This window comes from Lithobates pipiens, unplaced genomic scaffold, assembly GCF_037356315.1.
Source record: "Lithobates pipiens isolate NorthernLeopardFrog02 unplaced genomic scaffold, aLitPip1_a1.2 Scaffold_19, whole genome shotgun sequence".
Taxonomy (NCBI): Eukaryota; Metazoa; Chordata; class Amphibia; order Anura; family Ranidae; genus Lithobates; species Lithobates pipiens.
Genome location: NW_027507764.1, coordinates 150,618,232 through 150,642,600, shown reverse-complemented (window position 1 = coordinate 150,642,600; position 24,369 = coordinate 150,618,232). Strand labels below are relative to the sequence as shown.

Below are 24,369 nucleotides of genomic sequence, written 5' to 3'. Positions count from 1 at the left end.
AGATGCAATAATAGAGCAAAGTCCACACTATATACAACAGACTTTCAAGAATAAAGCAATAAAGTGTGGCCCCTGGGAGACAGCCTTGTGCTGGTGCTTGTATCCTGTCAGGTAGTGACCACATTGTTTAGTAGGCTTTTAAGGCCAAGAAACCTGCCCTTCCATCGTTTTTTGTTCCCCACTATCCACATCATTTTGCCCCTGCCCAATTTTTTCACACTTCTTTGTTGTTTCTTATGCCTTTAAAGTCCGACCAAGGTCTACTAATCAGTACTCCTTTCCTTTTTGTATATTTCCCTTAATTATGGATGTGAGTGCTCTCCTTTCTCTTTATTATTGACTATAATGTACCATTTCTAATATTTTGCACAAAAAAAGAAAGCTCTGAACTTAGATTTTATTTGTGTAATCTATATCTTTTTTGATGCCAATCTACAGGCATATTTATTTTAATAATGATTATTTTAATATTCCCTGTGTTCCCACTGGGGTAACTTTCCTTAACTTTTTTGTAAACAAAAGAAACTAAAAATAAATATATAAATATAGATGATGGGATAGACCACCTTTGACAAATCTCACTGTTTGGGAGCTTTAAATTTTCACATTTTGGATTTCTCCTCAGTTTCTGTCCTGATGGTCCAGGGAGAATGGTGAAAGGGAAGATGGGGGATTTAAGCACCTAATAAAAAGTAATGTGGTTTAAGTTAAAGAAAATGTGATTGGTTGTCATTTGTTATTACAATTTGTTTAGCCATAATGGATTGACATATTCATATCAGATTAATACTTCAGTTACGGGTGGCAGTTGATTTGAACTGCCCACTGGTTTCGTATATATATGTTAAAAAGGAGAATTCAGCCTAATATGCCATCATTTAATCTCACTTATCCTGCTGCAATAATAAAAGTAAATGAAAACATATAAAAAAAAACAGCCAGAGTAAGGTCCGGTTCACACTGAGGCAGCACAACTTACAGCACGACTGCCTCAGGCGACCCAAACGCGACCGCTGCGGCGACTTGCAAAACGACTTCTGTATAGAAGTCAATGAAAGTTGCCTCAAGTAGCCCCCAGTTGTACAGGAACCTTTTTCTAAGTCGGAGCGACTTGTGTCACTCTGATTTGAATGGTTCCATTGTACAGAATGGGATGCTACTTGTCAGGCGGCTAAGTCGCCTGACAAGTCGTCCTAGTGTGAACTGACCCTAAGACTTATGTGCCTTGTGAGTAAGAGCTAGATATGATGATCTCAGTGCCAAAGTTATTGACAGATATACGAAGTCATAGACATTGATTGTGATTCAACAAATTTGTATTAAAAAAAGCTAAAATGTCATGTTATTGTGAATTAACCCTTTTGGTTTCATTTTCATTGCAATATTGTTTTGATTTCCCTCAAACATACTTTTATGGATTGATCCACCAGCCTGTAAAATTCAAAACACATTTTTAGAAATATAATTATTTACTTGTTACAAATTTACAATGGCAATACATTTGGCATGTTGTACATAAAGGTATGGGTTAATTTTGTTCCCAAAAATAACTGTTCAGAAATACTTAAACTGTAGTGAGATTAAGAGCCACAACCATCCTACAACTAAGTTATTGATGAGAGGCATCAGTGATTTAAAATACTTTTGGCAAGATTGAATAATAAATTTGAGGTAAATATTTATACGAATATATAAATATAAAATAAGCTAAGTAGTGAATTGTTGTAGTGTTATATCTGGAGTTTAATTTAATCATGCAAAATTCATGAAGCACTCAGTTGGCAACAAGATGTTCTTTATACTGTGGAAATAGTACTAGAGATTTGTGATTATCAGCCATCAGTTCCCTGACTAACAGATAAAAATATACATTAAATCTCACAATATTTTAAATCAGAGCTCTAGAATGAATTTTGTTTCCTATCAAACCCCCTATACAAGCGTTGGAATCTAAAAATGGGTTGCTATAGGATCTGGGTCATTTGTAGAGATCTCCTTTCTGTGAACTGCTTCTCTAATTGCCTGCCCCAATCTGCAATCAATGCTCAACCCCAGCTATAATCAGTCTTTTTATTCAAAATATCTTGGGTAGAGTGTTTAAACTCTGTCTGCATTTAAATACCATTTGCATTTTTCATTGGGGATTTGTTTGTGCCAATTACAGTAATTGTTGTCTGTGTTCTCTGCCTTATTCTGCCAATTTCTAAGTGTGCCACAGCTTTCTATTCTGTCTGACACTTGTCACCTAAACCGGAAATGAGGGAAAATCTCCTTTATGGTCATATTTGCAACAATAAAATACTGGCATAGCTTCATTATGATAGAAAATTTGTTTTATTATTGTCTTTGTAGCAAATGAAGGGATGTTCTCTTTTGGTTCTGTCTGAAACCTATCAAGCACACAGATATTCCCTCAATCCAACAGCTATCAAATGTAAAACGTAAAAGAAGCATCCCAAAGCAAATAAGTATATCAATAAAAAGATGATTTAAACGTTATCTAAACCCAATGACAAAAATGTAATACATTTCAGCTTACCAGTCCTTGCATGTGGTAGATGCATTTGTTTTCTTTAAAAAAAATTAAGTACATGTTCAGCAAGTATCGAAAAATACCTGCTAGCCCTGTCAGAAATCAATGGTGTTTTCATCACCAACTGACCACCCAAATCCCAGACAATGGGGGTTATTTACTAAAGGAAAATCTACTTTGCATTACAAATGCAAACTACAAGTGCAAAGTGTAATTGCACTGAAAGTGCACTTGGAAGTGCAGTCGCTGTAGATCTGATGTGGAAATGCAAGAAAAACAAAAACAGCATTTTAGCTTGCACATGCTATGTTTAAACTGATCAATTGTTGCCATTTATTATTTTTATTCATATATATATTTGCAATGCTACCAGCAATTTCAAGCAGTTAGGAAGTCTCTCAGTTAATGTAGCATAAGGGTTTGCATACTGTCATGTAATTCATGTTCTTATATGTGTATATATATGAAATTTGCTGTTTTATCATGTATCTTACTATTGATATTTTTATCATGATTTAAATTAAACACGCCATTGCTCATGCCCACCACTGTTGACTGCATGTCTCATTTAAAGTTCCACCTTGTTCTCCTTCTTCTCTTATATAACCGGGATGGAGGTATTTGCCTCATTTAAAGTCCCAAATTCTCCCCCCTTTTTATGCCTTTGCTGCGGGAGCTCCATGAGAGTATTACAGATGATTTTTGGAATTATCTCCGGATGACGGACCCCTGCTTTCACCAACTCTTGGCATTGTTGACCTCCTATATTAAGAAGCAGGACACACGCATGAGGCTTTTATTGTATTTTTTGGATGAATAATAATGATTTGATTTGTTATATTTTTGAATGCATAGAATTCACATTTTGGTTAAGTTCTATTGGCAGATAGCATGTCTAATTTTATTTGTTTTCTTTTTTTAATGCACAATAAAAAAATTGTGGAGAATAATACTTGGCTATGTGTTTTACTTCAAATGACAGTTTGGCAGTTGGCAGTTACAGTTAAAAAAATACAATATAAAATTGACAAGGGACACCAACATAGTTGTATCATTGATCTTAAAAACTACAGGATAATGGTGTTGTGGTCACTTGCCCAAAAAAATACCCAAAAAACATAATAATATTATTTTTGTTATAACTAGAAAAAAAGCCTTTGAAAATGTGTTTGAACTTACTCCATCAGTATCACCAGCAAAGCAGCTTCATTATTATCCCATTAAAGAAGAAGAGAATATGCACCGCATTTCAAGATTTCATAATCTGTCACGTTACGAATGTTAATTCTCCATTATGAACGCTAGTTTACAAGACTGACCGCTTTTGGCTTATCCTTTCTTCCGAGCATGTGTGTTTGTACATGGACTTTTGTCTGATGGACTTGTGTACACACGCTCAGAAAATCCGACAACAGACATTTAATGATATATGACATATAATTGTATATCAAGAGAAGAAAATCCCTCTTCATTGGGACTTTGCAGGCAACAACCACACATGAGTGTACATCAAATCATTCGATCATAAAAATGACCGTATATTCAAAAACGTATAACAAAAAATAAGGCAGACGTGTACAAAAATAGAAAAAAGGAGAAACAAAGAAGAGAAAAAAGACAGGTTACATGGTTTGCATGACAAAAAAAAGTTGTTACTCTCCGGTATAAAGTGGTCTCCAGTACCCGGCGCATTTCTGGTTCAAGCACCTTCATCAGGGTTTTTTTAATAGTAGTGTATACAGTCATACTTTTGTCTTTTTACAAAAAATTGAAAAAAAAAACATATCATAGCAATTAAGATAAAATAAACATGGATATTTGACAACCATAGGGCACAGATGAACAGCAGTGTTTAAAGCTACCACTTACCATGCAATATGTTCCATATTTCTAAACAAGAAATGTGCCTATGTATCCATGTCCATTTTCAATCATCTAATCCAATATAATGCCAAAAAATAGTTTGGAAGAAAAAATGGAATCAATAAAAAACGAAAAAACGAAATATTTACCAAGGTTAGTAGGTTATGAGTAATAGCACTAGAGAAAGCCTTAAAATGTGGCTTCTTATCCATATGTAGCAGCCCAGTCCTTTAGCCTTAGACCTCCTAAGGGAGATCATTATACAAAGAAGGGAGTATAAATAATTACCAATAGTAGCCATTGGTCAAAGATTATATAAATATAAATAGATTCCAGATAGAAAGCAAAGGCAAAGCTTACCCTATAGGCAAGAGACCCTCTGTTCAAACAGCACCCCGCTCTGCAGTGCTCATCGAATTGCCTAGAGCAGGGGTCTATTTCAATAATGGCAACGGACGCCCAAGCCTGTGCAATCAACCGCTGCACCCACACATGCGCAATGATGCAGCGAGAGTGCACGCACTGGGCACCAATTACCCACCAGGTGGGGGAATGCATGATGGTCCCTCCACATAGAATAGAGGGCGGCGCCATGCGCTCCATGGAGACATGGAACCATAATTAAATTTAGGATCCAAAGAAATACAAAAAGAGGAAAGAAAAAACAAGTGCAAAGTCTACTCCATCTAAATGAGTCCAAGTGATCACAGGTTAAAAAACAAAAACAAAAACTAATGTATATCTATTATACAGCAAAACAATACCATTGGGGGGCAGTCACAGCAGCCCCACGACCAAATTGCTTTCTAGTGGAAAAAAGATAAAATTACAATGAAGAAACATCACAGGGGGAAGGTGAAACCTAAAACGCTCATATGGAATGGGGATAAGCTCACATATTGGACTATAATTAGTGGGACACAGATTAACATCTATCCCATATATAGAAGCAATTACATGAAAGAGCAAGATGACATGGTTGCCAAAGAAAATAAATTAGAGATAAGAACACACCATGCTCCCTGTTCTCCTGTGTACCCCCAAGAGCATACCCCTCAATTCACCAAAAATGGAAGAGGGGAAGAAGACAGAGCCAGGAGGAGAAAGGACAACAGAGCAACATGAAGAGACCGAGAAAAAAAAGAAAAAAAGAAAAGAAAGAGAGGGACAGCCAGCCAAGGTTGATTAGAAGGGGCAACTAGCCCAGTCCTTTCCATCTGCCTGATGTAAAACCCTCTAGAAAGGGGCAGTAGCTTATACAATCATTGAGTCCTGGTGGAGAGATGATCCATAATGCCATTATCCACCTAGTTTCCCTCTGTAGCAGAGTTTTGTCCTAGTCCTCACCTTTGGTGCTAGGATGGACATGGTCCAATAACAAAAATCTAATATTGGGGAATTTACCCTGGTGAACATCCCCAGGATATCTACCTAATGTGAGATCTGGGTTACAGGTTTTCATGCTGTGTACATGTCTATAGACCCTCTTATGCAGTTTCAATTTCATTTTGCCGACATAAAAGTAACCATAGGGACAGGTCAAAAGATAGACCACCCTGGGTGTTTGGCAATTTGCATAGTGTGAGGGCCTATATTTTTGTTCATTTGATAATATCTGGTTGCTATCAATGTTGATAAATTGGCAATGAGCACATCCAACATTTGTCAACAATTGTCAGATGGTTGGATTTTCCACCAACAGCCTGTCATCACACATTTCCCCTTCGGAAAATCCGATCCTGTGTACACTGCTTAACATTGGCCTTAGTAGGAAGCTGAAACACCCTAATTTTTAGGAATTGGTTCCTTTTTTATGGTTTGATGGATTAAATAAAGATATCAATAATTAATGCAGAGATGTCCTGGTACCAGATTTTTACTCTCATAATTATAATTACATCCCAAAACACATTCTGCTGCTCTTCTCGAGTATGGAGATACCACATTTCTGAGACATTTTCACTGTTTGGACTGATTATGTACTGGACATCGTCTCTTGTATACCACACAAATCAACCAATTGCGTAAAAAGAAATCCACTGTAATGGTAACCTCTATTTGAGTGAGGTAATATAGCTTAGTGTAGCATCAGCTATAGCAAACCCAGTTCCTATAAGCCAAGCAAGCCTAGTCTACTTATATGTGGCTGCCCCCAGGAATGCCATGTTCATTGGCCAGGAAGTACAGGAAGCTGAAGAAAAGAAGACCACAAGAGTTCCTGTGGTTTCAGGAATGCAGTTGTCCACAGGGAATGGCTGGTACTGGTATTGCACAGGAATATAGTCAAACAGATGTACAGATGGGTCAGTGCAGCAGGCAGAGACATGGTCATCAAACAGACAAAAGATCAATCCAGGCAGCAGGCAGAAATCTGGTCAATAAACAGGCTGGGGTTACTACAGCCAGCAGGCAGAGGCAGCACTGCACTAGTGTGGTGAGATAAGTGGGTAGTAGCAACCAGGAACACTGTTGCTGGCTTACACTGATCTATTAACACTGGGAACTAGTGTGGTAGCAATCAGGAACACTGCTTACACTGGTGTGGTGTCAATGCGACTGGTGTGGCATGATTAGGAACATTGCTGCTGGCATACACTGTTCTTATGACACCGGGACTGGTGTGGCAGTGATCAGCAAAACTGTTGCTTGCTGTACTGGTCTGGTGTGGTAACAATTGGGAACACTGATTTTAGCTACACTGGCCTGGAGACACTGTGATTGGTGTGGTAATGACTGGAGAACTGGCTGCACTATTAGGGCATGTTCACACATGAGGTTTGGGGTGGTAAAACCTTGCTGATAAGCTGATGTTTTACTGCCCCTCAACCATTACCCCTTTTAGCTGCAGAAGCAGTGGCCGGAGGTGTACATATGCTACAGTCACGATGCTTTGCTTCACAGCTGTTGCAGAAATTATACCCCCTGTATGTCTACCTATTGCGACCCATTTAAGTGAATAAAGGTGCTTTTGCGGGGTCCATGGGGACAAAATAGGTGGTGAGGAGGCAATAAAACACCTTCCCACTGCCTATCAAATGCTCTCTGAAGAGCGATCTGAACACAAGTGGCTCTTCAGGAAGCATTGTACATGTGAACAAGTCCTTATGGTGACACTGTGAGTGGTAGGGCAGTGATCAGGGATTCTGGAACTGATATGGTGGTGAATAGAGATGAGCCGAACACCCCCCTGGTTCAGTTTGCAGCAGAACATTTGAACATGCAAAAATTTCATTCGAACACGCAAACACCATTAAAAGTCTATGGGACATGAACGTGAAAAATCAAAAATGCTAAATTTAAAGGCTTATATGTAAGTTATTGCCATAACAAGTGTTTGGGGACCCGGGTCCTGCCCCAGGGGATGTGTATCAATGCAAAAAAAAGTTTTAAAAACAAACGTTTCTTCGGGAGCAGTGATTTTAACAATGCTTAAAACAATAAAAATGAAATATTCCTTTAAATATCAGACCTGGAGGGTGTCTATGCCTGTAAAGTGGCACAGTTTTCCGTGTTTTGAACAATAGCACAGCAAAATGGCATTTCTAAAGCAAAAAAAGTCAAAATGGCATGGGTTCCCTGGCATGGGTTCCCTCCCTTCCCAGGCCCATTACCAGGCCATTTGGATATTAAGGAGAACCCCACACCCAATTTATTTTCAATGGTGTGGTGGGGCCCCCAGGCACTGTATACTCTGAACAGAAGTATATATACTATATGGCCGGCCCTATATACTTTGCAGAAAATTGGGCCTTAGGTGTTGGTGGTACCAGAACACTGTAAGCCCTCACAGTTACTCTTGGTGGGCACAAGAACGGGCCCTGCTGTGAAATATTAGATCAAGAATTGTAATTACATGCCCCTGTTAAACAAGGGCAGAAAAATTGGGCCTTTGGTGGTGATGGTGGTGCCACAACACTGTAACCCCTCACAGATACTCTTGTTGGGAGGAGGAACGGCCTGCTGTGAAATATTAGATCACAAATTGTAATTGCATGCTCCTGTTAAACAGGGGCAGAAAAATTGGGCCTTGGGTGGTGGTGCCACAACACTGTAACCCCTCGCAGATACTCTTGTTGGGTGCAGGAACGGGCCCTGCTGTGAAATATTAGATCAAAAATTGTAATTAAATACTCCTATTAAATGGGGAAAGAAAAATTGGGCCTTAGGCAGTGGTGGTGGTGCCCCAAACCAAAAGTATAATAAGACTTCAAAGGATCACAAATCCATAGAATAATCAATCAGTTATATTAGTATCAGGTGCTTGATAGCTGCTGATACAAGACTGATTAATTTTTATGAATGTGAGCCTATCAACGGAGTCTGTGGACAGGCGCACTCTATGATTCATTGCAAAACCCTCCAGCAGCACTGAATGTGCGTTCAGAAAAAATGCTAGATGCAGGACAGGCCAGTAGCTCAATTGCATATTGAGCAAGTTCTGGCCAATGGTCCATCCTCAAGACCCAGTAACCCAGTGGATACTCTGTTAGAAAGGTCTCCAAGTCTGCTCTTGCCCCTAGATATTCCTGCACCTGTAATGCAGATGCTGGCGATGGTTGCTTGAACCAATCAGACCTTGGCGCTGAGGACTGAAAAATTGTCATCGGTCAGACGGTCACCTTCTCCACCGCTCTTCCTCTGACTGAACGAAGCCTCAGCAACACGTTGTCCAGCACCAGGAAATTGTAACGTCCCAGGGTCTGGAAATGCTCCCTCTGAGAAGGCAGGATGAGTTCTGCAACCTTACCCTTGTAACATGGATCAAGAAGGGTTGCCCGCCAGTAGTGATCCCTCTCCTTGATATCATGAATCCTAGGGTCCTTTTGCAGGCTTTGCAGAATTAGGGAGGCCATGCAGCATACGGTTGCAGAGGCATTCGATTCTGAGTCCTCTGGGTCACTAAGGATAACATGATCTGTAACTACCTCCTCCCAGCCACGTACAACTCCTTGGGTTTCTGGGGACTGAAAACCATCCTTGAAGACTGCTGCTGGGTGTTATCCTCCATGTCCATGCTGACACAATCCTTCTTCTCCTCCTCTTCTTTCTGTGTGTTTGGCAGGCCCACAGGAATACTATCTGGATTAAGGGGGCCTTGAGAGATAAGGAAGTCCTCCTCTTCCTACTGCTGTTCTGCCTCAAGTGTACTGTCCATTATTCTATGAAGCATGTGCTCCAACAGGAAGACAAGAGAGACAGTATCACTGATGCATGCATTGTTACTGCTCACCATCCTCATGGCCTCCTCAAATGGTGACAGGACAGTGCATGCATCCTTGATCAGTAGCCACTGGCATGGGGAAAATAAGCCAAGCTCCCCTGACCCTGTCCTGGTGCCATACTCACACAGATACTCATTGATGGCCCTCTGCTGTGTGTGTAGCCACTGCAGCATTGCCAACATTGAGTTCCACCTGGTGGACATGTCACAAATGAGGCGGTTGGTGGGCATTTCCTTTGAATGTTATCCAGCCGAGCACTGGTGGAAATTACTGCAGACTTTTCTGGCTTGTCTCAGGAGATCCTGTAAGCCTGGGTACCTGCTCAAGAACCGCTGCACCACCAAATTTAGGATGTGTGCCAAACATGGAACATGGGTAGAGTGTCCCTGTTAGAAGGCGGAGAGAGGTTGGTGCCATTGTCACATATAACCATTCCTGGCTGAAGCTGGCATGGCATCAACCACCCCTGGGTCTGCACCTGCAAAGCTGACAGAATTTAATCCCCAGTGTGGCTCCTGTCCTCTAAGCAGACCAACTCAAGTATTGCATGGCATCTTTTTGCTTGAGTGCTTGCGTAGCCCCTTGAACACTTACTGAGCATGGCCGTTTCTGAGGAAAAATCTGCAGAAGAGGCCATAAGGGAAGAAGAAGAGGAGGGGGTGGAGGAGAGAGCTGTGGCAGAATCACCACTATCATTTTGGAGGTGTGGTGGCGGAACAAGCTCCAACAATACTGAACCCTTCCCTGCATCCTTCCCAGCTGCCAGCTAGACCATGAGTCAGCGATAATATGCACCTTACTGCTGACTGCCCTCTCCAACGAGGCCAAACATTACCTTCCACATGCCGGTAGAGAGCCGGAATGGCCTTCCATCAAAAGAAATGGCATTTTGGAACCTGCCACTGAGGTACAGCACATTCCACAAATTCACGAAAGGGGGCAGAGTCTACCAGCTGAAAAGGCAGCAGTTGCAGTGCTAGCAACTTGGCTAAGCTAACATTCAGACGCTGAGCATGTGGATGGCTGGGACCGAATTTCTTTTTTACAGTTTAGCAACTGGGATAGGGAAATTTGCCTGCGAAAATCAGAGGGTGGTGTACTGATAAGAGATTGGCTGCAAGTACTTGGGACACTTATTGCTATACTTTCATTCCTCTCGGTGCAGGTTTTTGAGAGGACTGGAGGTATAGTGGAGTTGGAGATCCCAGATGAGGAGCAAGGAGAAGTCCGCCTTTTTCTTTGATGTGAGTCTTTCGAGTGCTGTTGCCAGTGGACTGCATGGGAGGTCATCATATGTCTGGTCAAGCATGTGGTGCCCAAGCGGCTGCTGTTCTTGCCACGCTTGATCCACCTCAGACATAGGTTGCAAACAGCAACAGTGCAATCTGTTGCACAAGTGTCAAAAAAGGCCCACAGCAAGGAACTTTCCAAATCAGTGAGGAGTCAGCAGCACCCTGCACCTGCGGAGCTCTGCAGTAGGGAAGCTGCCCTTAAGCTGCCCCCTAAAGGACATCCTGCCTCATTGGATGCATGGTTACCATGCCAACGGACATGGCGGGTCTGTGTCACTGGATGGTGGGGCGGGGCGACATCACCTATGATCCATGCAGCTCCAGCATTCACGGAGCCTATGCCTGACATAGGCACGCCATAGCGGCATCCTAATTGGATGTTGCCTCTGTATGCAATCTATCGGGTGGCATGCGGGGAGTGGCGCCGCACACCACTGCACTCGGGGGCATCCAGCCAATTCCAGTATGTCTCTTGCCGTACCTCCCTCACATAACAGCTGACCTATCACAGGGCTGTTTTACTGCCTGACACTTGTATTTAAACAGGTGCTTTGCAATCACTTCCTCCTGCATGCAGCAAACCACAGTGTATTATGAGACACTGAACCCAGCTTGGTAAGTTCATTAGCTGATAAAACTGTTTGACTGAATTATGATCTTTATATAAGCTCAGCACTGATGTGGAGAGCTAATACTTTGCTCTTTTGTGTTTGATTTCTTCAGATTTCTGAAGCCTAACACAGCTGAAGGAGGTTATATTATTCATTCTACCCCCAGTCTGATCACTCAAGCATGGTCTCTTTTTGTCTCTCTATACTTGTGGTTACATACACTGCGAGTCAGGATTGAGGGTATGTCTTGATTTAACTTACCACGTTTTGTTGGACATATGTATATCATTTTTCTTTATATGTACCCGCAAGGCTTACTAGATTTTGTTACATGGTAACCTTTTTATATATTTCTTCTAGTGACTTAGAAGAGGTGGAGAACCATTTCCTTTATTTTTGGTCCTGGTTTACCCCCTTTCATGGAGTGGGACGTGCATTGTTTGGGGGTGCCCTTTGTGGAACTGCTGTGACAGCTGTGGCTCACTGCCCATCTGGGGGACCTAGGGTCTATCTCTGGGGCTTTCTTCTGCCTCTTGGTCTCCCCCCCCCCCCCCTTACTTCCACCTATCTTTGTTCCTGTTGTCTTCTGGTCCCTGTGGAGCTGGAGCTGTGGCAGATCGATCTCCCACTGGATGCTACAGAGGTCTTGGAGAGTCTATCCATGTAATGTACATGGTCAGTACCTATATATGTACTATTTTGTGCGATATGGTTATTATGTATTTGATCAATTTGGCCATGTTCACTGTTAATATTTTGATTTCCTATTGCACTGTACATACTTGCAGATATTGTTCTCTTTTTATTTTTTTGCTCTATTGTAGACACACAATTTGACGTGATTAAACCCACTATCCCTAAAGAAGAGCTTTACTTCCAAAACACCTCAAAACATTGGATTGTTTCTATTGTGTAGTATTATTTTCTGATAGAATTGGTTTAACCACTTGACCACTGGGCACTTAAACACCCTTCCTAACCAGACCAATTTTCTGCTTTCAGTGCTCTCACACTTTGAATGACAATTACTCAGTCATGCAACACTGTACCCATATGATTTTTTGTAATTTTTTTCCCCACAAATAGAGACTTCTTTTGGTGGTATTTAATCACCACTGGGTTTTTTATTTTTTGCGCTATAAATCAAAAAACACAGAAAATTTGGTAAAAAAAATAATAATAATTCTTTGTTTCTGTTAAAATTTATTGCAGAGTATTGGCGAGTATTGGCCGAGTATTGGCACAGTGTTGCATAGCATTGGCAGAGTATTGCACAGTATGGGCAGAGTACTGCAGAGTATTGTCACTGAGCAGCACTGTGGGCACTACAAATCCAGCCCACAGCGCTGCTGCAATTTCTCCCCCTCTCCCCTCGCACTGTACTGAGCGGTACAGAGAGGGGAGGGAGGAACCAACGTCATTACATGACGCCAGTTTGTTTACAAGTGATTGATGGTCATTTGATGGAGCGATCACGTGGTAAACAGCTGCTATCAGCGGGCATTTACCGTGATTTGTGATGCACCGGGCCTTCTGGACCGGGGGTCGTGGATATTTCCGGAAGCACGCCCCAGGGGGCATATAATATAAGCCGACTGTGCTGTAGCCGTCTTTCGGTTATGGCCCGGTCAGCATGTGGTTAATGTCTCATGTATATTTCCAATATCCTCAATGTGCATCAATTTTAGATGTTTTTGGTATATGTCATAGTTAGTAATTTTATAGCTTTCAACAGTAAATATATTTTTTTAGAAAATTAGTTTTTTACTCTCGTACTAAAATTGAGTACCAGCAACCCAATGTAAAGTCCCATAGAGTAAACACACTCTTTTTAAGTGATTTTTTTTTCCTGCCTCATTGGAGTCGTGCCGCCTCCTCCTGTCTTCTATCAGGCACCCAAGTAGAGTCAGTGACCTCATCATCCATCAAGAGTATTTCTAGCCATTTCCTGCTCTCGCCAGCGGTGTATTCTCAGAGCATTTCACAGGAAAAAATTTTTTCTCCCTTTCACTGGTCTGTAGATCAGTGGTGGCTTCAGAGACAGAATGAGTTTGACACTAAACCCAAAACCATTCCATAATGGCCTTACTGGTAAATTAGCAATGGTGAAACTGAAGTGGGGTATGAAATACAAGGGATACCTGGTCTCTGTGGATGGCTACAGGAACATGCAGCTTGCCAATACAGAAGAGTATATTATGGGGCATTGTATGGACATCTTGGAGAAGTTCTAATAAGGTGTAATCATGTATTGTATATATGAGGAGTAGAAGAGGAGGAAGAAGATGGCAAGATGCGAGAATAAAGCAATTTCCAAATTAGTTTTGTAAATTTATTTTGAAACTTCTTTTGAGGTTATTGTTGGACATTATTTTTTTTAACAAAACATACAAAAACTATTTATAACAAAAACCTCAAGTTTCAAAATAAATTTACAAAGCTAATTTGGAAATTGCTTTATTCTCTCATCTCATCATCTTCTTCCTTCTCTTCTACTCCTCCTAAGGGAGCCCATGCACTGCAAGTTTGAGGAAGCATGAAAAGCAGTGTCCTTGGGGTCACTGAGGATTACACTATCTGGAACTGCCTAAGAAGTCATGAGATATAGCGAGGGTAGACACGAAAGGGGAGTAGGAAGAGAAGAATAGTGTTCCTTTTGTGTGGCTTTCAGGTGCTCTTTTCAATGGGCTGAATGGTGGGGGGTTAAATGCCTTTGCAAGCATATGGTACCCGAATGACTGGTGTTTTTGCCACACTTGGTATGCTTGCAGAGATTGCAAATTGCAACAGTGCGATCAGCTGCACATGTGCTAAAAAAAGACCCATACAGCTTAGTTGTGGGACATGGGCTGGGAGATGACAGCTACTGTCTCATTTGGGTTGTGCCTCCCCATCACTTTCCTCCTCTGCTCTATCTGTCATCCAAGTCACGTGTTACTCCCTTCCTCAATCTCAGACCCAGCATCAGAATCAAGTAATGCATGCAAATTGTCAAGAAGCAAGTAGCTGATGCTGTGTTTGAATAATTCAGCTGACTCCTCCATGCATGATGCTGCTATGGCAATAGTAGCTGTGGACAAATAGGTAGAATAAGCTGCTTTGGCAGCTGCGGTTGCCTGCTCACTAGTCTCAACTTTGGTGATAGAGGATGAGGATGGTATAGTATTCCAGTCCACCACCTCCTCTGCATGCAATGGCTGGATAGCATGGGCAACACCACTAAACAGAGAAAAATGTGCCCTGCCTGAGAACAGACCATGTTCACCTTTGCCTGTGGACACAGATGCTGCCGGCCCCCTCACAGTGGCATGGGAAGGTCTTGTGCCTTGTTGGCTTCCCAGACATGATGGGGGGCTTATCACCCAAATATAATAGTGTAGTGCCCTGCTCCTGATGAGCAGACGCTATTGTTTTTTCAAATGTAATTATCTGAAGCTGTAGTTTGGCTCAGAACAATTTCTATAAAAGTTCTGGTTTCTGTACCAGCCCATTTGGGTTGCACTGATTCCCACCTGACTGTCGGTGTCGCTGTCACTGTCAGTGGGTGTGGAACAACAGCAGGCTGGATGCATTGAATATTGCCTCTTGCTCAGAAATGGTTCAGTGGGTGTGGTTTCCCTGCTGTGCATTCTGGGAGAGGGTATTTAATATACCAACGCCATTTTTCTGGGTTCGTTTTCGGGGGGTCTGTGATCCCAACCCCAGGGCCCTCCTGGCCTGGTGTCTGTGTTGCATGGTTTCTGTGTCTCGGGGCCTGCTGGCCCGAGGCATCGCAACTGAGAGTGTAGGCCCAGGAATTTCTTGGGGCCTACTGATCCAGGGGTGGTCCTGTGCTGTCTTGCCTGCGGAGAGAAGCCAAGGAAAGCTGAAGGATCCAGGGAAGGACTTTTCCAGTGGAGGACCAAGCGCAAGGCTGGTGTCTCTGGAGGAGCCTGGAAACTCAGTTTGAGGATGCATCCCAGATCAGTATCCTTACAGTATCGCTGGGTCGGCTGAAAGAATCTGGTACTGTATGGTAGTTCTTCCTAAAAACTCTCAAGAATCTCTAAGTTTAATTAACAAGTCTGTGGCAGAGACTTTGTGCCGCATCTACTCTCAAGAACCACTAAGTTCAATTAACAAGTCTGTGGCAGAGACTTTGTTTAGCATATCATCGGCTGCTAGGTCAAGTGAGAGGGGCCTATCCGTTGAGTGCTGGATCCAGTCTGTGGAACTGTTTGTCCTCTGGATATGACTGATACCTCTAACCTGCAATTACTAGATGCCTGAACTCCCCTTATCCTCTAACCCTCTATTGAAGGACTGTGTCTTGTGTCTTTCTTTGGTATTACCCCTAAATAAATCTTCAAAAAGGACCACGTGTCTGATATATCTTCATTTGGGCTACTTTCCATGGGACCCCCCTAAGATGAGGAGGCGAGCAGAAGAGGTAACGGTAAGCACCAATAAAACCAGCAGCTCCTTCGGGGGTTAGTGCTACAATAGATACTGTGAAATGTGTAATTGGATGCAATTTATTCAATGAAAAGTGGTGTTTGGTGCACTTTATATTGAGGATGTTATAAAAAATACATGTTATAAAAAATATATAAAAAAAAACAAAAAGGGGGAACAACTGCGTTGCAGTCAGAAAAACTACAGCTAACAATTTAAAAAAGGAGTCACGCACAGGACAAAAAAAACCCAGCAGCAACCAAAAACAGCACTGTATACAGCACTAAATGTTATGTAATGCTGTGTTAAACACTGCACTGCACTCACACTACACTGGTACACTATACTCACACTTTACTGACACCCCCCATGTTGAGGGCACATGTTGATGCCTGCTCAGGTAAGGGTCTGATATGGACTTTGGGGGGACCCCATTTCCGTTTTTCAGCATAGGGCTTCCCCTTTAAGTCCATACCAGGTGACGGGCCAGCGAGGTGTCAATCTCGCCGATGGAGGCGGCGACATTGACTTCCTGCACTAGTCCCGTCTACCTGGAGCCGTGTTCAAAATGAACTGAGTTTTCTCCGTGTGTGGCTAAGTCCGTTCATTTCAAAAGTTCGGTCGTGTGTGGGTAGGTCCGCTTGTTTGTAAAGTCCGGCGGACCTCCGCTGCAAAGTCCGGCGGTTTGTCCGCCAGACTAAGTCCGCCGGATAGTCCGATTGTGTGTACACAGCATTAGTGGTCATAAAATATGTGAAAGTCCACCAGCATAAATCTTTCAAATGGGATGATATCTTCCAAAACCACGAAATGATGCCTTCAATATAGATTTAGAGAAACGACACCCAAAAGTAAATGGATATGTAATCTGCTTACCAGATCAGTTTGACCTCTTTAGTTAAAAAGATAGTCAAACCGTGCTTGCAGGATAAGCCTGTGCATGACCACTAATGGCACGTACACATGATCGGACTATCCGGCGGACTCAGCCCGGCGGACAAACCGCCAGACTTTGAAGCGGAGGTCCACCGGACTTTCCGAACGAGCGGACGTACCCATACACGACCGGACTTTTCCGGCGGACTAGGTGCGGCGGACAAACCATGGACTATGGCGGGAGTCGGGGGTGGCCGTTGGTTGTCAAGGTCTGCGGGTGGGGGGCTTATCGGAATCCGGGAGCCCCCTTTAATAACCTGATGAAAAAAGTGTAAATAAAACACAACACAAGGTTTTAAAATAATTTATTGCACAGCTCCGGTGGTCTTCCGTCTTGGGGGGATCTTCTCGCCGGACTCCTCCGCTATCTTCTGATAGCTCTTTTACTAGGAGGGGCCCGGCTTTCTTATTCACCGCCGCTGCCGCCCGGGGGTCTTCTTCCGACTTCGGGTGTCTTGTCCCCCTCTTCAGTTCTTCTTGCCGAGCCTCCGCTTTCTTCTCCCAGCTCTTTTACTAGCGATGGCCCGGTCTTCTGTCGCCACTGCCTCTTCTTCCGACTTCGGGGGTCTTGTCCCCCTCTTCGAGTCTTCTTGCTGGGCCTCTGCTTCATACTTCCAGCTCTTTTACTAGCGGTGGCCCTGTCTTCTGTCGCCGCCTTCTCTTCTTCTTCCTTGAGATGTTGACTCGACGTTGTCTCTGGCCGCAATTACAGGAACACGTTGTGTAGCGACTTAAATAGGGACAAGGGGCGGGGTCACTGGGTGATGTTTCCGCCCCTTATGATGTCACAGTCCCGGAGGACATCACCCGCCTCTTATCCCTATATAAGTCGCCGCACAACGCGTCCCTGTCATTGCGGCCAGAGACAGCGTCAAGTCAACATCTCAAGGAAGAAGAAGAAAAGAAGAGAATGCGGCAACAGAGGCAACAGAAGACCAGACCACCGCTAGTAAAAGAGCTGGAAGAAGGAAGCGGAGGCCCGGCAAGAAGAACCGAAGAGGGGGGACAAGACCCCCGAAGCCAGAAGAAGACCCCCGGGCGGCGGCAGCAACGAAGAAGAAAGCCGGGCTCCTCAGCTAGTAAAAGAGCTAGCAGAAGATAGTGGAGTCCGGCGAGAAGACCCCCACCAAGACGGAAGACCACCGGATCTGTGCAATAAATTATTTAAAAACCTTATATTATATTTATTACCCCATACTCGTTCACATAAGGTGGTGGGCCAGTATCTGGGGTCCCCTTATTAAAGGGGCTCCTGGATTCTGATAAGCCCCCCGCCCGCAGACCCCGACAACCAACGGCCAGGGTTGTCGGGAAGAGCCCTTGTCCTCATCAACATGGGGACAAGGTGCTTTGGGTTGGGGGGTGCTTCCCCAAAGCACCCCCCATGTTGTGAGCACGTGGCCTGGTACGGCTCAGGAGGGGGGCGCTCACTCGTCCCCACCCCCTTTCCTGACCATCCGGGCTGCGTGCTTGGATAAGGGTCTGATATGGTCTTGGGGGGACCCACACACCGTTTTTTCAGTGTAGGGCTTCCCCTTTAAGTCCATACCAGGTAACAGGCCAGCAAGGTGTCAATCTCGCTGATGGAGGCGGCAACATTGACTTCCTGCACTAGTCCCGTCTACCTGGAGCCGCGTTCAAGATGAACTGACTTTTCTCCGTGTGTGGCTAAGTCCGTTCATTTCAAAAGTCCGGTCGTGTGTGGGTAGGTCAGCTTGTTTGTAAAGTCCGGCGGACCTCCGCTGCAAAGTCCGGCGGTTTGTCCGCCAGACTAAGTCCGCCGGATAGTCCGATCGTGTGTACACAGCATTAGTGAAAGTCCACCAGCATAAATCTTCCAAATGGGATGATATCTTCCAAAACCACTAAATGATGCCTTCAATATAGATTTAGAGAAACGACACCCAAAAGTAAATGGATATGTAATCTGCTTACCAGATCAGTTTGACTTCTTTAGTTAAAAAGATAGTCAAACCGTGCTTGCAGGATAAGCCTGTGCATGACCACTAATGGCACGTACACATGATCGGACTATCCGGCGGACTCAGCCCGGCGGACAAACCGCCAGACTTTGAAGCGGAGGTCCACCGGACTTTCCGAACGAGCGGACGTACCCACACACGACCGGACTTTTCCGGCGGACTAGGTGCGGCGGACAAACCACGGACTATGGCGGAAGTCGGGGGTGGCCGTTGGTTGTCGAGGTCTGCGGGTGGGGGCTTATCGGAATCCGGGAGCCCCCTTTAATAAGGGGGTCCCCAGATACTGGCCCACCACCCTATGTGAGTGAGTATGGGGTACAATGTACCCCTACCCATTCACCTGATGAAAAAAGTGTAAATAAAACACAACACAAGGTTTTAAAATAATTTATTGCACAGCTCCGGTGGTCTTCCGTCTTGGGGGGGTCTTCTCGCCGGACTCCTCCGCTATCTTCTGATAGCTCTTTTACTAGGAGGGGCCCGGCTTTCTTCTTCACCGCCGCTGCCGCCCGGGGGTCTTCTTCCGACTTCGGGGGTCTTGTCCCCCTCTTCAGTTCTTCTTGCCGAGCCTCCGCTTTCTTCTCCCAGCTCTTTTACTAGCGATGGCCCGGTCTTCTGTCGCCACTGCCTCTTCTTCCGACTTCGGTGGTCTTGTCCCCCTCTTCGAGTCTTCTTGCTGGGCCTCTGCTTCATACTTCCAGCTCTTTTACTAGCGGTGGCCCTGTCTTCTGTCGCCGCCTTCTGTATTCGTTTTTTGGGTGGATCTGGTGTTGTTATGACCCAATCAAGTCTCAATGTATTTCAGCCAACAGGAAAGGCCATCTTCAGGAAGTAAGAAGGAACCTTTTTATAGCGTGGGGTGGGAATATGAGCATTGAGCCACGATTGGGCAAAGCCATCAGGACTTTGTCCAATCATGGCTATGACTGTGCTCTGTGCCCTGATTGGGCAAAGCATTGCACCTAACCAGCTATCAAGTGCATTGCTTCATCCAATTAGGGCCCTAGAGTGCAGTGTGCAGTGCATTTTGGGGCACTCAGTGGGTGAATATCTCACCCAGCACCCTGCAAATTAGAGTGTTCACTAAATGGGCAAACAAGCGATGTTTGGGCTTTACTTTTGTTTGGCTCAAACTGTTTGCCCAGTTCTAATTGAGAACTACTCTGATAGCTGTGATTAGCCACACCTATAACATGGTACAGGACTGCAGTGATTGGCCCTGTACCATGTGAACACTGTGACCCATAACAGAGATCACAGAACTAAATAATGGTGTCATGAATGACAGCCACTGTTTTCAGTTATTTACTGTGATCTTTGAGATCAGCCACGGCAACCAGATGGTACTAATCATAGCAGCCCTGTACCCCATTCTGTAATCCAAGATCACATCACTACATGACCGAAAGGCTGCACATAAGCACACATTCTGGAAGGAAGTATGGATTTGTTTTCCCAGAACGACACATGTCCCACCTTGCTATTTATATACAGTGGCCAGATGGGAAGTGGTTAAAGATGAAATCCAGGCAGATATAAAAACATCAATTGAAGTAGGTAGTGTATGTTTTCTTTTAAAATCAATTACATTTAAAATTGAATCTACTTAAATTTTGCCAACCTTGACTACTGCTTTCCCTCCTCGCCAACATGCTAATGAAATTATTCATTAAACATTAATACCATATTTTGGACCCAGTGACATCTCCATTATTTCTATATGCTTCTCTCTTCTATGCAGGGAGATCATGGCTGGTGAGAGGGGCCAGTATGGCTGGTGAGAGTAGCCAGAAGCGAACTTCCTGAAAAGAGGAACCTGTGGTAACACCCACCCATACGATGCTGAGTCCCATGATAAAAAGTATTGAAATCAAATGATTTATAGGGTGGGCAAGTGACAATAAGACTGGGGAGGAAAGAGTATCCATCCAGCAAAAGAGGTATACTCCATAAGACTTACAGCATCTCCTAATGCACACTGTGGGGAGCTTAACTGTGCAGTGAAATTAACCGATTGACGTCCACGCTATAGCCGAATGACCGCCACAGCGCAGACCTGAATTTCCGGGAGGCCGTCGTATGATGGCCTCCCCTGTACACGCTCCCTGTGCACGTCCTGTGACTCGGGTGATCACCGATCCGACTAAGGGGCTATTCCCCCGCCCCTTACCGTGTGATCAGCTGTTAGCCAATGACAGTTGATCACATGATGTAAACAAAAGCTTGGTAATCTTTTTTTTTTTCCTCATGCTGACAGCGTGAGGGAAAAAAAGCAGCTCACCAGCTCATCTGCAAGGGACACTGGTCCCGAAGAGGAAGAGGCAATTATGCCTCATCTGTGCACACTAGTACCCCCTGCCAGTGCCACCTGCAATTGCCACCTATCAATGCCCACCAGTGGTGCCAATCAGTGCCACCTAACAGTGCTGCCTATCAGAATAACCGATCAGTGTCCATCACTGCCACCTATCTGTGCCTATCAGTTCCGCCTCATCAGCGTACATCAATGAAGGAGAAAAATGACCTGTTTTAAAAAAAATTAACAAAATATAAAAAAAAAATTTAATTCGATCTTTTTACATTTAAAAAAAAACACAAAGGTGATCAAATACCACCAAAAGAAAGCTTTATTTGTGGGAAAAAATGATAAAAATGTCATTTGGGTACAGTGTTGTATGACCGCGCAATTGTCATTCAAAATGCAACAGTGCTGAAAGCTGGAAATTGATCTGGACAGGAGGGGGGTTTAAGTGCCCAGTAACAAAGTGGTTAAAGAGTGCAGTGAGTAAGTGGTATAAGTCTATATAATTGAACGAGACTGAGGATAAAGATCAAGTTCAGATATAAATGTGTTTTAATGTGAATGTAATTCACTTGTAGGGCAACTTACAGACTGGGAGAGGGAATGGCAGAGTTAGGAGTCAATTCAGTGCTTCATCCAGTGACCTACCAATGCGGGGGGGGGGGGGCAGAAATGACCCATACAGCAGCAGGAAGTGCCAGCTGGAATGCATTTCTGTCCCCATTTCCTGGTCCCTGTGGTTAACATGCATTGCACATTGCAGAACCACACTTTTCTTCATGCTTTGCAACCCAGCGAACATCCCAGAAATATTTACATCCTAATTCCACTGTCACCAAGCGCATCATACCACGCCTTCTTGTCCTGCAAACAAGCACCTCTGTGGTAAGTGTGTGCCCAGTGGTATTTCACTTAGATGATTGCCAGATGGGGGGGTGCTAGATATAGGATCTGCCCCGGGTGACAAATGCTCTAGGTACGCCCCTGTGCATCCATATACACATATGCTGACCAGAAAAATACTGTCAGCAGGACGGAGCAGAACAACAAAGGACATGGTTGCTGGTGCTCAGTTACTGCCCTGTCTCATGCTGGGAACACAGAGATTACCCAGCTGTATTTCTTTGTTTGTAGAATAAAAATCACAGGTCATCAACTCAACTGTACTGTCTAGCAGATCTATGTAAAATGCAGGACTGGATGGACAGAAATACAAATCCTCTGTCAGATGATACATTCAACATATATAAATTGATCGTCTGAAGTGCATCAGCTACACCAACCATTTATGAAACATTTAGGCGGAGCCAAGTCAGTTAATGTATCAGGGTGTGTGGAAGCATTTGCCATAAGATGCATGTGTATACAGCATACGTGTACATTATTGTGCAATTACCTCTGTGTTTTCCCTCTTCCATCAATGACAGCTGTGAGCTCTGCATTGCCCCTCTGTTCCTTTTCCAACCATTCTTCATCCACACCTGGCATCTTCTGTCTTCTGCTATTAGATAGCCTGTGATGATAATACTCTTGAGCAGGATGAAACTCCTGAGCATGATGAAATGCCCGTTTCATTGTCATGGCACTCAGCTCAATTCTGCATCTTACAGAGACCTAGCATGAACACTATACTGCACAGGTGCTGCCTTTTTTTCAGGTTTAGCTAACCTTCAAAATGTTTCCAGTACCTTTCTTGAAGCCCTAGAAGTTCTATTCAGCTCTATTGTGGAACTGCTAAATACAGATCTTTGTTGGAAAGTTGGTTCTAGCACTGCATAGTGTACGTTTTTAGAAGGAATCAAACTCTTATGATGTTTGCTAAAGCCTGCTGAAAGCTTGCTTGAAGTTACAGCCAGCACTCAAGTTAAAGTGACACTAAACTTTAATTTAAAAAATATCTATTAAAGTATATATTATTATCTCAAAGTGTATCTTCTGCTGCTCCTAGCCTCCTCTTAATCTCCAAATGTCTTTGTTTTGCTCCTGCAATCTGACTTCCTAATGCCAGAGGATGGCACGTTAATTTTCCATTATCCCACTGTATGTAGGAACATAGCCACCCTCTCTTTTTATTTGAATAGAAACTATAGATTTTGTAGTATCCATGCACTACAGCTAACGTACTGCTCATTTCAAACAAATGAAAGTTAGATGGAACAGGAGAGCATCCAGCAGCTCAAGGGGGATGTTAAAAGCAGGCAGAAATACACCTATATAAGAACTGTCAAAGCACAGAGCAGGAAGTCGATGAGAGGCCTCCAAGGAGGCGAGAGTGTTTTTATTTTTTCTATTTTTTCGGGTGGGGCATATCGCTCCAGGTGATAACCTATTGTGTCGAAACGCATCGGAATACGCTTATCTTACCCTTCCCACATTGCTTTTAATCTTTTTCATTTTGTGTCACATCTGTTTTACTTTAAGATGTAAATAAAGTTTTAGATCATTTTTGACCTGCACTATTGACGTTCTTTTCCATTTTTGTTTTTTACACCATGGGATTATTCTGAGACATTTTGGAACCTTTGCTGAGACGTTTTCATCACAAGATGTTTGGTGTGGATAGGCGCTACTCTCCATGATGGCCGCCTTGTAGCCTGGATCGTCTGGCTCTGTCCTCCCTGTGTGCTAGTGATTCTAGCACTTCAAGCCTGTATGATACATTGCTGTTTGCTACTTGTATCCAACTTAAGAGCGTTTTATCTCTCTATCTGATTTCCACCTGTAAAGCTATCGAGATTGATTCAAGACTCACACTGACTACAATTTTGGGCGATTGAGTTACTGATAACTTGATTGGACTATTCATTGTGTGGGATTTTCTGTTATATCACCACAACTTTGGGCAATTGTATCACAGATCACTTGATTGGACTATTCACTGTGTGGGACCTTTTATTTTAACATCATCATGGGTTATCCCCTATACAGTGTATGCATGTATATTTGTTTATATACACTGATTTCTGATCTGTGATAAGCATTGCATATACTGCTGCTATTTACACATTGTCACTGTCTGAGCACATTGAAACGTCATTATTATTTTCTTTGCAGTATTCACCATTTTATCATATCATTACTATTTGAGTACTTTAATATATTGTTTGCAGTAATTAGTGCTACACTTTTTTTTGCTCTTGAATATAAGTTGTAGTATCAGCTTCTATAAATGGAGGATATGGGCAGGATCTGGG

General features: G+C 43.5%; 1 protein-coding gene and 1 pseudogene across 4 annotated transcripts in view; one reads left to right on the top strand and one right to left on the bottom strand.

The window, feature by feature from the left end:
- KCNH8 (potassium voltage-gated channel subfamily H member 8) overlaps positions 1 to 24,369 on the bottom strand; it is a 780,884-nt gene that overhangs the window by 623,510 nt on the left and 133,005 nt on the right. The window lies entirely within an intron of this gene.
- LOC143998222 (small nuclear ribonucleoprotein F pseudogene) lies at positions 13,367 to 13,813 on the top strand (annotated as a pseudogene).